Consider the following 12841-nt stretch of genomic DNA (forward strand, 5'->3'; position numbering starts at 1 on the left):
ACAATCCTGGGAAAGATCATAGGTATGCATTAGTGAGAGTGCTTAGATATTTAAAGCATACAGTGAATTATGGATTGCATTACACGAAATATCCTCATGTTCTTGAAGGGTATTGTGATGCAAATTGGATTTCCAATACTTCAGAGGCAAAATCCACAAGTGGATATGTGTTAACTCTTGGTGGAGCTGCTATCTCTTGGAAATCATCTAAGCAAACTTTGAATACTCGTTCTATAATGGAAGCAGAGTTTGTTGCTTTAGACAAAGCTGCTGAAGAAGCTGAATGGCTCAAAAGCTTCCTAGAAGGTATTACTCTGTGGCCTCAACCTGTTAATTTCATTGCCATACATTGTGATAGTATGGCTGCTCTTACTAGAGCGCAAAGTCATATATACAATGGTAAGTCGAGACACATTAGGCGTACACATATTACAATAAGAGACTTGCTAAAGAATGGAATCATTTCCATTAGTTACATAAAGTCATAGGAAAATATAGCTGATCCTTTGACAAAAGGCCTTAACAGAGAGCAAGTTCTCTTCACATCGAGGGGAATGGGCTTAAAGCCAACACAATGAGTCACCACTTGGCGGAAACCTAACCTAGCAACATTGGAGATCCCATGGTCTAGGTTCAATAGGACATCTAGTTGGGGAAGACTCAAAGAAGCACCAACACAAAGGTATGCTCACTCCTATGATATTTATTTTGTGTTTTTTCCGTTGATGATATATGGATGAATTCTTTATTCTTAATAATGTTGATAGCTTTTATAATGGAATAATACGGATTATTCCAGATTAGCATTACCTATGTGAGATGGAAGTGAGGTCGCATCTTTGGGAGTTGGTATGGCTAAGCTGTCTAAAACTCTCATGAAGAAAGAATTGTTAAAGACCGAAATGAACACAATGGTAAGAAATAATCTATGCTTAGATATGATATTTGTGATACTTCTTGTTTTTATTCTACTATTAAAAGTGGTTAGTTCTAGACTCTGGTTCACTACCCACAAAGTAGATCCAAGTAGTACTCACTATGAAAGGTTCAAGTTTTACAACACCTATTCAGATGCATGTCATATCTTACTTCCCTTATCTGAATATCAAAGTTCACTTATTTTCTATTCAAATGTGGGTTATTCTTAGAGTTTGAATAGAAAATGTGGGGTATTGTTGGAACTTTGCTTTACAAATATACAATGTGCGACTTATCCCACATTGGTGGAAGAGAAAACTTTCTCCCACCTTATATGTCTTATCCCACTCACTTAAACAAACGATCAAGTCATGGGTGAAGGATATTGGGCTTGGTTTATGGTATTGGACTAGCCTAATTGGACTAAAATGGGCTAATATCAAGAGAATATTTAATGGTCAAAATACGGGCCTTGGGCCTTAGGGCTCTTGGGGTCTTCCTGATAAATTTTATATATATATATATATATATATATATATATATATATATATAATTACGAAATTAATTTTTATTTTTATTAAGTTCGTAATCACTAAATGACAGGTATTTGGAAGTTATTTTCGGTTTTGATAGTTTTTAACTGTCATAATCAATACCTATAAATACATGTTTTCTGTCATTTGGGAGGGGTTACAGAAACAATCACCACTAATTCTCTTCAAAATTCATTCTTCCTGAAGATGAAGGGGACATAAAAATTTCGACAGATTCAAGATTACTTCTTGGATTGATTGTTGTATCCTCTAGACAAATCCCTACCAGGGAAATTTGTGTCTTAGGACACTACAATTTGCAGGCCTCAATCTACATAATTTCTTTTTTGGGTTTATATTGTAAACATAAATCTTCAAGTATGTTTTCTATAAACTGATTCTTGTATATTACACACACACACACACACACACACACACATATATATATATATATATATATATATATTCAATTTTGTTTGTTTTATTTCTATTAGTCTTGTTGATTGTATACTTGTGTCAAAACAGTCTAAGACATAAATCAAATAGTGAAGAACGGATCAAAATTTCATCATTAAAACACATGTGGAAAAGCCTGAGAAATTCAAAGGCTCAGATTTTCGGAGATGGCAAAAAAGATGTTGTTTTATCTAACAACACTTCATGTTTCCAATATTCTCACTGATGATTCTCCCTCTCCTCCCACTGGGACAACTACTGCAGAAGGAGTAACACTACCCACTGCAACCCAATTGGCAGAAGACTAAAAGGCTGTGGAAACTCGGAACACAAATGAATATAATTGCATAAATTAGATTCTAAATGCCCTGGATGATTCTCTCTATGATATCTACTCTACCATCACTACTGTAAGAGAGATATGGGAATCACTGGAAAGGAAATATAAAAAAGAAGTGGCATGTTCCAAGAAATTCGTGATTGGAAAGTTCATGAATTTCAAGATGGTGGATACCAAATCTGTCCTCAAATAAGTGGAGGAAATTCAAGTCATTGCACATGATCTTGAAGTTGAAGGTATGGGTATAAACTCTAACTTTCATGTTGGTTCAATCATTGAAAAACTTCCTCCCTCTTGGAATAATTTCAAATTATATCTTAAACACTTAACTGATGACATGAGTTTTGAGCAACTTTTGTTGGGAATTCATGTGGAAGAAGATAACAGATTGAATGAGAAGGCAGATGCAAATTCCTTGGAACCAAGTGCAAACTTTGTTGGAGAAGCAAGTACTTCAAGGACAACGCAAAACAACAAGAAAGGGAAGCAAGGCCCCAAAAACTCCTCCAAAGACGGCAAAAATCATGGCCCAAACAAGAAGAATTTCAAGAAGAATTTTGTTCCATGCTATGTTTGTGGAAAAACTGGACACAAGGCCAAAGATTGCAGATTCAGGAGGGGTCAAGGAGGAAACAATGGAAACAATGGTGGTAATTCTGGTGGAGGAAATTCTGGTGAAGCCAACATGGTTGAATCACCAAATCAGTTTGTTGCAATGATTTAAACCAACATGGTTAGCAATTTTGTGGATTGGTGGATTAATACTGGAGTCACAAGGCACATTTGCAACTCCCGAACCATGTTTTCTACATACCAGAAAGTCTCGGATTCTAAACCAATGTTTATGGGGAATGGCTCTACTGCAAAAGTTAAAGGAAAGGGAAAAGTGAAGTTGCAACTGACTTCTAAAAAAGAACTTATTTTAAGTGATATTTTAGATGTTCTTGAAATTACTAAGGGGCCGTTTGATAGTTGTTGATTGGTTTAGAGCTGATTGAGTTAGAAATGCTGACTGAGTCCACATCTGACTGAATTTATGTTGTTTAATTATTTATCTGACTGATTGTGCTGAATGATAAAAATGACCATATTATCCTTATGTTGTCCTTTTGTGTTGGATAAAATAATTATAAAAATAAAAATTATCACATAAAATCCAAATTAAACATACATAATTTAAAATCCAAATACAAAGTGTAATACAATACCCAAATACACATTGTCATACATAATAAAAAAAGTATATCATTTAACGTGAACCATTTGAAAGTAACTGGGTAGCAATCTGGTAACGCAAAGTAGTCATATTCTCAACGGCTTCTGAACCCCATTCTAAGCCTTGTATGTTTTGACCCTCACTTCCTCCACCTTCCACATTAGGAGTAGCTATAGCGTTTTGTTCAAAGTTCGTAAATAGGTCATCTTGAATATCGTATTTCTTTATAAAATTATGGACTGCGACACATGCAATGACTATGTCTCTTTGCACTGGAAAAGGATAAGGAGCCACACATTTTAAAATTGGAAATCTCGTCTTCAATACACCATAAGCACGTTCAATGATATTTCTAAATTGTGCATGAGCATGATTGAACCTTTCTTCCTTAGTTAAAGCTCTGTTTCTTCGAAAATCGGCTAACCAATACCTAGTATTCCGGTAAGGAGCCATAAATCCATGGGTGTTGGTGTATGCAGCATCACAAAGGTAATATTTATCTGTAGATTGGTGACAAATTAATCATATAAATAATATAGATAATAAAATTTATAGAAAATTGAGAAACCTGGTGGAGGGAATGGAAATTCAAAAGTCGGATTAAATGCAACTTCTTTCAAAATTTTAGAATCGTGTGCTATGCCCTCCCATCCAGCCCATACAAAGGTGAATATCATATCAAAATCACAAATTCCTATTACATTTTGATAACATTCACCTTTTCCTCTTCCCCTATAGCGAGTTTGTTCATCAACCGGCACAACTGCATGTACAAGTGTTCCATCTAATGCACCTAATGCTCCAGGAAATATGTTTTTTAGCCATCTATGTCGTTCCGAGGTATTTCTTGTTGTATTAGAAGATGTTGGTACAATAATTTCTCTTGCAAAACACATCATTGCTTTTAGCACTTCATGAAAACATTGATGAATCATTTGTATGGAGTGGTGAAATCTTTCTTTAATAGCTCGAAATCGTTCATTATGTTCTATAACATGTAAAAATATAGCCATCTTCTCTTCAACGCTTATTGTCCTACTACGTTGCAACCAATTTCTTTGAGTAAAATGATTACATAATAATACAAATGCATCTTGTGAAAGACACATCATATCAAAACATTGTATAGGGCATCCGTGTATCAAATCTTGTCTATATGCATGCCCGGTTTCTTCCGATTCGTTAGCTTTTACTCTTTCAATGCTTTTTTTCTTTTTCGAACCAACATCAACCAATAGCATGAGAGTATAAGGAAACCTAAAAACTCACCTTCCTTATCCATATGTAACCTATTACATGTTAAATACAAATCACATAAATTTTATAACATAAACCATAAAATTAATCAATAACACTAAAATGGATGACATATAACTATATAACATAAAAATCCATAACATAAAAGTCAATACCAAATAACATCCTAAACATAACACATAAACAACCTAAACTTAAAAATCCCAAACATAACACATAACAACCCTACACATAATATAAATCCATAAAGCATAAAGACAAAAACATCCTAAAGTCATACTAAAGTCAACCAAGTAATCCAAAATTCTTTCCCGCACTTTTCACCCACAACTCACAAGTCAAAGACTCGAGGCGTAACCAAATTTTCCTGTTACCAGCATTTTCAGCGAACAACATAAGAGCAGTGATGTATTTCGGATCAGAATTTCTCCACTCCAAGCCTTTCAATTTTTCAATACATTCATCCATCTCCTTGTTAAGATTATTAGTTTGCGCGAACACCTGAGCCGCCTTCATAATTTCCTTGTCAACCTCTCTTATGTCATCATCCAGTGTGTCCGCGAGTGCATTTCGTTTTCCTCTTTTATTTTAAGACCGAGTAGACGAATCTCCACTTACATGTGATGCACTTGTAGGTGGGGGGTACTATTGAAGCTGAGGCGGGGATATCCATTTGAGGTGGAGTATCTACCATCTCGATATCCTCATAATCTTGTGTAGTAAAGACGTCTGTAGGATGAGGGAGTGTCGAAGATGGTCCCCAACTAGCAGCACCGGTCGAGGTCGCACCGTCAAACAACTTGGTGCATAGATCAGGGTAAAGGAGGGGTGCATTTCTTAATTTCTCAACCATCTTGTTCAACTGTTTGAAAAAATGATTTTATTATTAAACTTTTTAAAAAATAATAATGTGTTTTAAATTAAAATATTACCTTCGCCTTCGCTTTCCACTCTTCATCTGTCATTTGAAACGTGTTTGTAACAGGATTATAGAGATTCTCAGTTTTGTTTTTTAATTTTAACCAAATTGCATACTTGCTTTTCAAGTAGTCATAACGATATTTCAATTTTTTTTTCTCAACAACAAAGTCGTGTTCTTTTTTTTAGTTTTTCAGCTATTGTATTCCATGAGGTACTTTTGAGACCACTACCCTCCCGACCGTTATTTGTTAATTCTTCGATACAAGCATCAAGAAAAGTTTTGTTCACAAAATCCGAAGACCAAGTAGCTCTACTTCTCTTTTCTGGCATGTCTAGGGAATAAATAAATGTTTAGCATGTTATGCAAGTATATACACATATTTGCACACATAAACACAAATATATATACAAATACAAAAAGATGTTACACAAATGTATACACCTATATATATATATATATATATATATATATATATATATATATATACACATGTACACAAATACTCACAAATATTTCATATTTATAAATATACAAAATTATTATGAGATAAAATAAAAAGTGTGATTAAGATGAAAAGATACAAAATGATAAAAAAAAAATTTATCAAAAATAATAAATTGTTAATTTATAGTAACAAAAATACCACACTCTAGTGTCTTCAATATAATTAAAATAAATTATATAAACATAAGAGTAAAATCCATGTTTATTGTTGGCATTTTTAGCTAAAAATTGCTTTTTCATCCCAAGTATGGTAAAGCTTTTGTAGTACTATATTGTTTATTAAACAAGTTTATCACTAGTGAAAAAGATAAACACAAGAAAAAGAAACATGATTATTCAATCAAATGACATAAAAATGATGACAACCATACATCTTCAACAATTCATGACTAGTTGGCATTCACAAAGCTTCAAGAATTCATGTCTTTGAGATAGAAGATTGTCGGCTTTAAAGAGATACACTACCATAAAAATATATGGATAGTTCTGGACATTTTTGCCCTTGATTATGGGGTATTAATAGAAAAAACATTCATGCTTCCATGGAAGCTTGTCTAACAACAGCAAAAAGGTAACAGGAAAAAAAAAAGAATATTGTGCATGAGCATGATTGAAAGGAATAGAAGAACAGCGAAATCTTTTTGGTGTTGTATCAAGTGCAGGACAATTTTGCCCCTGAATACAGAAATAATAAGGACAAAAACGAAAAAAAAAACCTGTTTGTTTTGTTGTTGTTAATCACGATGCTGTTGCTTTTGTTGATGTTGATCACGATGATGTTGCTGATCGTTGGTTATCTCTTGCTTCGTCGATGGCAGATAACGAGGGAAGGGACGAAACAGAATGTAGGGCGACATGTTTTTGAATGGCTTTTCTCGGTCCATCAAATAGAAATCAAGGACCGAATCCTTTATTTTTTTTGGACCGAGTCCACATGTTGGATCGAGTCGTTATGTCTATAACTCCTATCAAACATGCTAATTGGTATTTTATGGACCCAGTCCCTCTTACCTTATCAAACGACCCCTTAGTCATCACATCCTGACACCACCAAAAGATACGTGCCTTCTTTTCTTCTACATCCAAGATACGTGTCATATGCTTCTTCTACACCACCGACTCCATTCATCTCTCTATTGTTACTCTCTATTTTCCATTCCATCTAAAACTCAGATGCTCCAATATGCATACACAATCCTTCCCTCCGGCTTCTTCCTCAAATACATGTACGCCTCGTTCCCGAGTTTAACAAAAGAAAAGAAGAGAAGAGAAAAGAAAGTCACGAGAGAAAAGAAGAGAAATGAAAGGAAAACAAAATTTTCTTTTGTGTTCCCGAGTTGGAGAGAAGTGGAAAGAAAATGAATCATTTTGTTCTTTCTTTCCAAATCCTTCCAAATCGGAAGGAAAGTTAGGAGGGAAAGTGATCCTCTCATTTCCCTCCACTTCCTTCCACTTCCCTCCTTTAATGAAACTCGGGAACACCAATTTCTTATATTCTCATTTCCACCTATTTCCTTTCCTTTCTCTCGTTACGTTGAACTCGGGACTGGGTGGTAATGTCCTTGGATGAATGCTCTTCAACTGACATTTTTAGAGTTTCCTTGTGGCGGGTTTTGATTTGTCGACGTGAAAGAAAGGGTGAAGGACAAACCGATGTTATTACTAAGGTGGGCGATGGGTTGCTTTCTCCCCCGATTTCTAGGGTACGTATGTCCAAAGTATTGGTTCCTTTGTGTATTGAGTCGATTTTGTTTTTCAAGTGTCAGTTGGGTCCAATTTCTTTCTAGGGTACCGTTCGATTGGGATATGGGAGCAGCACAAGCGATGAAGAGTATCTCCTTCCTAATTGCATTACCGTTGTCGGTGTTCTCTAGGTAGTTCCTTTTTTATCATTACGCCAAGCTTTAAACGATTCATTGATTGATAATGTCAACAAAATTTATGTTTTCGTTGTTTCATGTAGAATGCATTTCACAAGTTCATCGGTCAACAAGTTTCCATTTTCTGCTCGAGTCGTACAGTAAGTTAACAATGGGGATTTACTTTCTATTGTTTTGCATTGACAATTGTATTGATTCTCTCAATCAAAAGAACTTAGCTAAATTTATTTTTTCTTTCTCATGTTTGTCATGTATATGTAGAAAGAATAAGCAAAAGAAAACCAAGTGAAGTGGTAACTTCCATATAAAATTAGATTTTTTTTTCTATGTTTTTCTCTCCAGCTGGCTTGCAATGAAGCTTGAATTTAACAAAATTTGCAGTTGCCACGTCATGAACCTTCCATGGTCAAGAAAGCTTTCAACCATTTCTTACAGAAGCATGAAGGTGATATAACGATTAATGATGTTCGATGTGTTGCTGCTGATTTTCATGCTAGATATAAAGCTGAAGAACGCACGTAGGTATCAATAATTATACTATTACGATTTGATTATGTTAATATCAATACGGTTGTAATCTTGCGATGATGAGGATGTAGGGGTATTTATGTCTTTTAATCATAATGTGTACATGTTGCTGCAGTTCTACTGGATTCTATCAGGTCTGGAACATTTATCGACTTTTGAGAAACGTCCGCAATGCAGGTTTGTTTGATATTTTGTCCATGAAGTATAAGTTTATGTTTTACATTAGTTTCAGGGATTATTAATTCAAAGTATAATTTGTTGATGAAGAAAGCTTCCAAAGTTCTTGTGGGACTACATGATTTCAGTTCTTTTCAAGCTTCTGGACTAATAGCAATGTACAAATAGATGAGAATCTCCCAACCAAATTTCTTTACTAATAAGATAACAATACTTGATGCCTAAATTAAACTTTTTTACAAAAGTTCCTGTAATGTAAAAATGGTTAAGGGGGAATTATAACAAACCTTTCTGGTTGTGATGACAACACCGTGTTGTCCAATCTTACCAAATTTATTACGCATTTCCTTGACCGGCTATAAAACACCCAAATCCAACTTAACCATACAAGTTGTCGTGTATTCATTATTATCAGTAAAACACACGTCATATCAATGGGGTAAGAAATAACGACTTTATTGTACACAATTCAGCAAAATTATCTAATACAGATTGATGTTGTATATACCCAGTAAAAGTATGTTGTAAGTCGTTGTTGAGTTGAAAAGCTACATCATGGTCTCTCAAATTCAGGGCACCAGACAACCAATATGATTCAAAAGTAAGTAAAATAATCATCGGAAGCTTTCTGATTTTGGTCCATATTTCAAGGTTCAAGGGATCAAAATCGATATAAAGCCTTGAAATAAGGACAAATTTCGAAGAAAGTTCAATTCAAGTAAACATGATAAAAAAAACAGGGACTATTTTGTAATTTATTCTTAACAAAATGAAGGGAATCAGATTCTTTAAGAACTGGTCCATTCCATCAGTCAAAACAATTTTTTTTCATTCCAATGGAACGACCCATTTCTGTTAATCAAGACCAAATATGATCACCATAATCACTACCTAACATATTACTTTATAATTATCATACAACAAACATAAAACTACAAGGAAGTTGATGTATTTCATTAAGGACAAGATGAGAACCTGGCAACGAGAGTAAAGAAACGGTAAGTATGTTGCGATTATTGCATATAAAGAGATGTAAGTACATTGCTAATATGGCTGAAAAGTTTTAACGTTCATTTTATTTTATTTTTCTGAAAATTTCAATGACAGGCCTGATTTATGTATCTCTCAAATCAACATATGTTTACAGATGGAGCACATGCAGATACGAAACGAATACCCTTTATTGCAGGAGAATCTTTTCTAGTTGTTGTTATTATTATTATTATTATTATTATTATTATATATATATATATATATATATACACACTTGGAAAACAAAGAACCCTAAAAAAACCCTAAAAATCATAAAAATGCATAAAACAAATACTTAGAGATCACAAAACTTTTTTTTTTGAATTTTTTTTATAAAAAAGTGCATCGTTCTATACAAATTCGTTGAAAAAAATTTTGAGTTTTTTTTTTTTTTTTTTATAAAAAATTGATTTTTTCAGCGAATTTTAAGAAAAAACTACGATTTTTTATAAAAAGAATTCAAAAAAAGGTTTTGTGATCTCTAATGATTTTTAGGGTTTTTTGTTTTCCTCAGAACCTAAACCTTTATATATATATATATATATATATATATATATATATATATATATATATATATATATATATATATATATATATATATATATATATATATATATATATATTAAAGATGTTCAAAGTTAGGAACAATTGAATTGATGGTTTTCTGGCAACTTTGGTCCACATATTGTCTGAATATCTAAACTGGCATATTCTTTATTGAAATTGCAGTTTGGTCATTTGTTCCCATTGGCTGAACTTTTTGACTTTTTGATTTTTGTTTCAAAATCTATCATTGCTACGTGTTATGTTCTTACCTACTCCGATTCTTTTTCGTCCACGTTTCCTTCACAGATTTCATCACCTACTAATCTCTTACTTCTCTCTACCGCCTCATGCACTACTCGTTTATCTTTTTCGATCGATTTCATCGTTTCATCATAGAAGGTCATCGCTTCATCTCAAAGATCGTTCCTCACCACCGGTTACTTCCCTCTCCTTCTACAATTGTAAGTCCCTAAATATGCTTGTGTATCAATCATATCCAATTGATGGTGCGTAATCCCAATCAATTGGATGATTTTCAGATCAAAATATAATAGAATGAGAAGAAGAGTAACTTGAATCTATGATGTATTCAATGTTGGAATGAAGCTCCTTACACATAGATTCATACACACACACACACACACACACTCTTCTCTCTAACTTTCTCTCACACCTTATGAACACACACTTAAGCACCTAGAGAATTCTCATCACCTCACCCACCTAACACCCATATATACAAGGACCACAAACTCAAGGCCGGACCGAAAACCCAATGGACCGAAAACCCAATGCTAGACCGAAAACTCATAGGTTTTCGTTCCAAGCTACAATTAATCCCAATATTAGTTTTCGGCCCAAATGATAAAACAATAAATGCTTAGAAAAGCAAAGTATAAACCAATTTTAGACCCAACAATCTCCCCCTTGGTTTATAGCTTTCTTTTATAATTGACCCGACAAGCCCCCCCCCCCCCCCCCCCCCCCCCCCCCCTAAAAAGTAGCGGACACTTCTTGTCAATCTTCATTGGGAGCTTGGCTTCAGCCGTTATCTTCAAATTCTTCACAGCATCAGGATGAAAATATGAATCTTTTATGAATGACTTCATCTTGAGCAGTTGAGATTTTCTTCAAGATTTGACTCTGAACGCACATTGGGTGAGGAAACTTTATGTATTGATTATTGAAAGATAGCGCTTTCAGCTTGAGAATCTTCAGAGAGAATATCCGAGAGAACTAATCTTCTAGATCACTTTAGCAGGTTTATAGATAGCAGCAGATTGATTGAGGAGGCTTCAATGCAATCCGTGACATAATCTTCAATTTCAGCTTCACCTTGCTTCTGGGGTTAACAAATTAAATGTTGAAAGAATAATCTTCATTTCTTGTTCCTTCGAATGAGAATTTTTCGATGCTTACGGATGAAGCATTGGCTCAGAAATTTTTGACACAGTCTCCATAAGTCTTATCTATACTTGCAATCACTTTTCAAGACAAAACAAAACTAAAAGAAAACTTAGCACACAAAAAATATTTTTGGATTTTTGATATTTTCTGAAAAGAAAATAAAACAGAAATAACACTATTTTTTTTAATTTTTAATTTTCTATTTTTTTTGTTTGATTTTTGAATTTTTCTGATTGTTGTTTGATTTTTGAATATTTTTTTTAATTCTCCCCCTAAATTTGTGCATAGAGGAAAACTATGAACAAATTTAACAAGAACAAATTTATTTGGGATCAAAGTTGTTAGACAGTCTTAATCCGTTTGTCAGTACCTTCCCTTCATGAATAGATCTGGTCGATCGCTGGTATTGTGGTCCACTTAAGCATGAAAAATTGTGACAAATTTTGGACATGCTATAAGTGACAAGACAATATGATCCTATATTCCTAGATAAAACTTCATAAGGACCATTCATCTGACGATGACCAAGGATATTGCTGTCCACCTAAATTAAGCAGCGAGATCTACAGACAATCTAGAATTGTTCAATTTTAGATGTACTAGAACATGTTTCCCGCTTCCTGATATACCCCAATAATCAAGAACTTCCGAGATACTCCTTACTTTAGGTGAGCAGACTATTATTCATAGAGAGGATAGATTAAGATTATGATTAATTATAGTTTCAGAGGGATTGAGAAGTAGAAGGTTGCATATGTTGTGTAACAGGTCGGATTGTTAATCACACAAAGGAGATAGCATATGGGTAACAGATAGGAAGAATTTCATAGATATAATATGCAAATAAATAGATTTGCATATGTTGCAGTCCAGGTCGGATCTCTTCCAATCACGTAAAGGAGGCAACATATGACTAACAATAAGAAAGAAAGAAAATAATTTTCTACATACCTACTTTATCGGAATTCCCCAGTCGCTCCGTCAATACCGAAATTATGGACAAAATTCGTACATCGAGGAAAAGTAAAACCACAGTTCTAGATACGGGTTCTTTAGTGTGACTGGTGGATTCTCATGTATATCTCCCTGCTCAACCTATCTGAGCGTCGTATTTTCAGGCTAAAC

The 12841-nt window shown here is 34.0% G+C and overlaps 1 long non-coding RNA gene across 4 annotated transcripts; it reads left to right on the forward strand.

The window, feature by feature from the left end:
• Positions 1-7647: 7647 nt before the first annotated feature.
• Positions 7648-9038, forward strand: LOC111889303 (uncharacterized). 4 transcript variants are annotated; one of them, XR_008225926.1, is made up of 7 exons: positions 7648-7849; positions 7934-8020; positions 8110-8166; positions 8288-8319; positions 8408-8548; positions 8670-8731; positions 8822-9038. It is a non-coding gene; the product is annotated as an uncharacterized LOC111889303 (long non-coding RNA). The 4 variants fall into 4 exon arrangements; XR_002849470.3 differs by having other exon boundaries at positions 8670-9038; XR_002849469.3 differs by lacking the exon at positions 8288-8319 and having other exon boundaries at positions 7649-7849; positions 8369-8548; positions 8670-9038.
• Positions 9039-12841: the final 3803 nt, after the last annotated feature.

This window comes from Lactuca sativa, chromosome 8 (genome assembly GCF_002870075.4).
Source record: "Lactuca sativa cultivar Salinas chromosome 8, Lsat_Salinas_v11, whole genome shotgun sequence".
Classification (NCBI taxonomy): domain Eukaryota; kingdom Viridiplantae; phylum Streptophyta; class Magnoliopsida; order Asterales; family Asteraceae; genus Lactuca; species Lactuca sativa.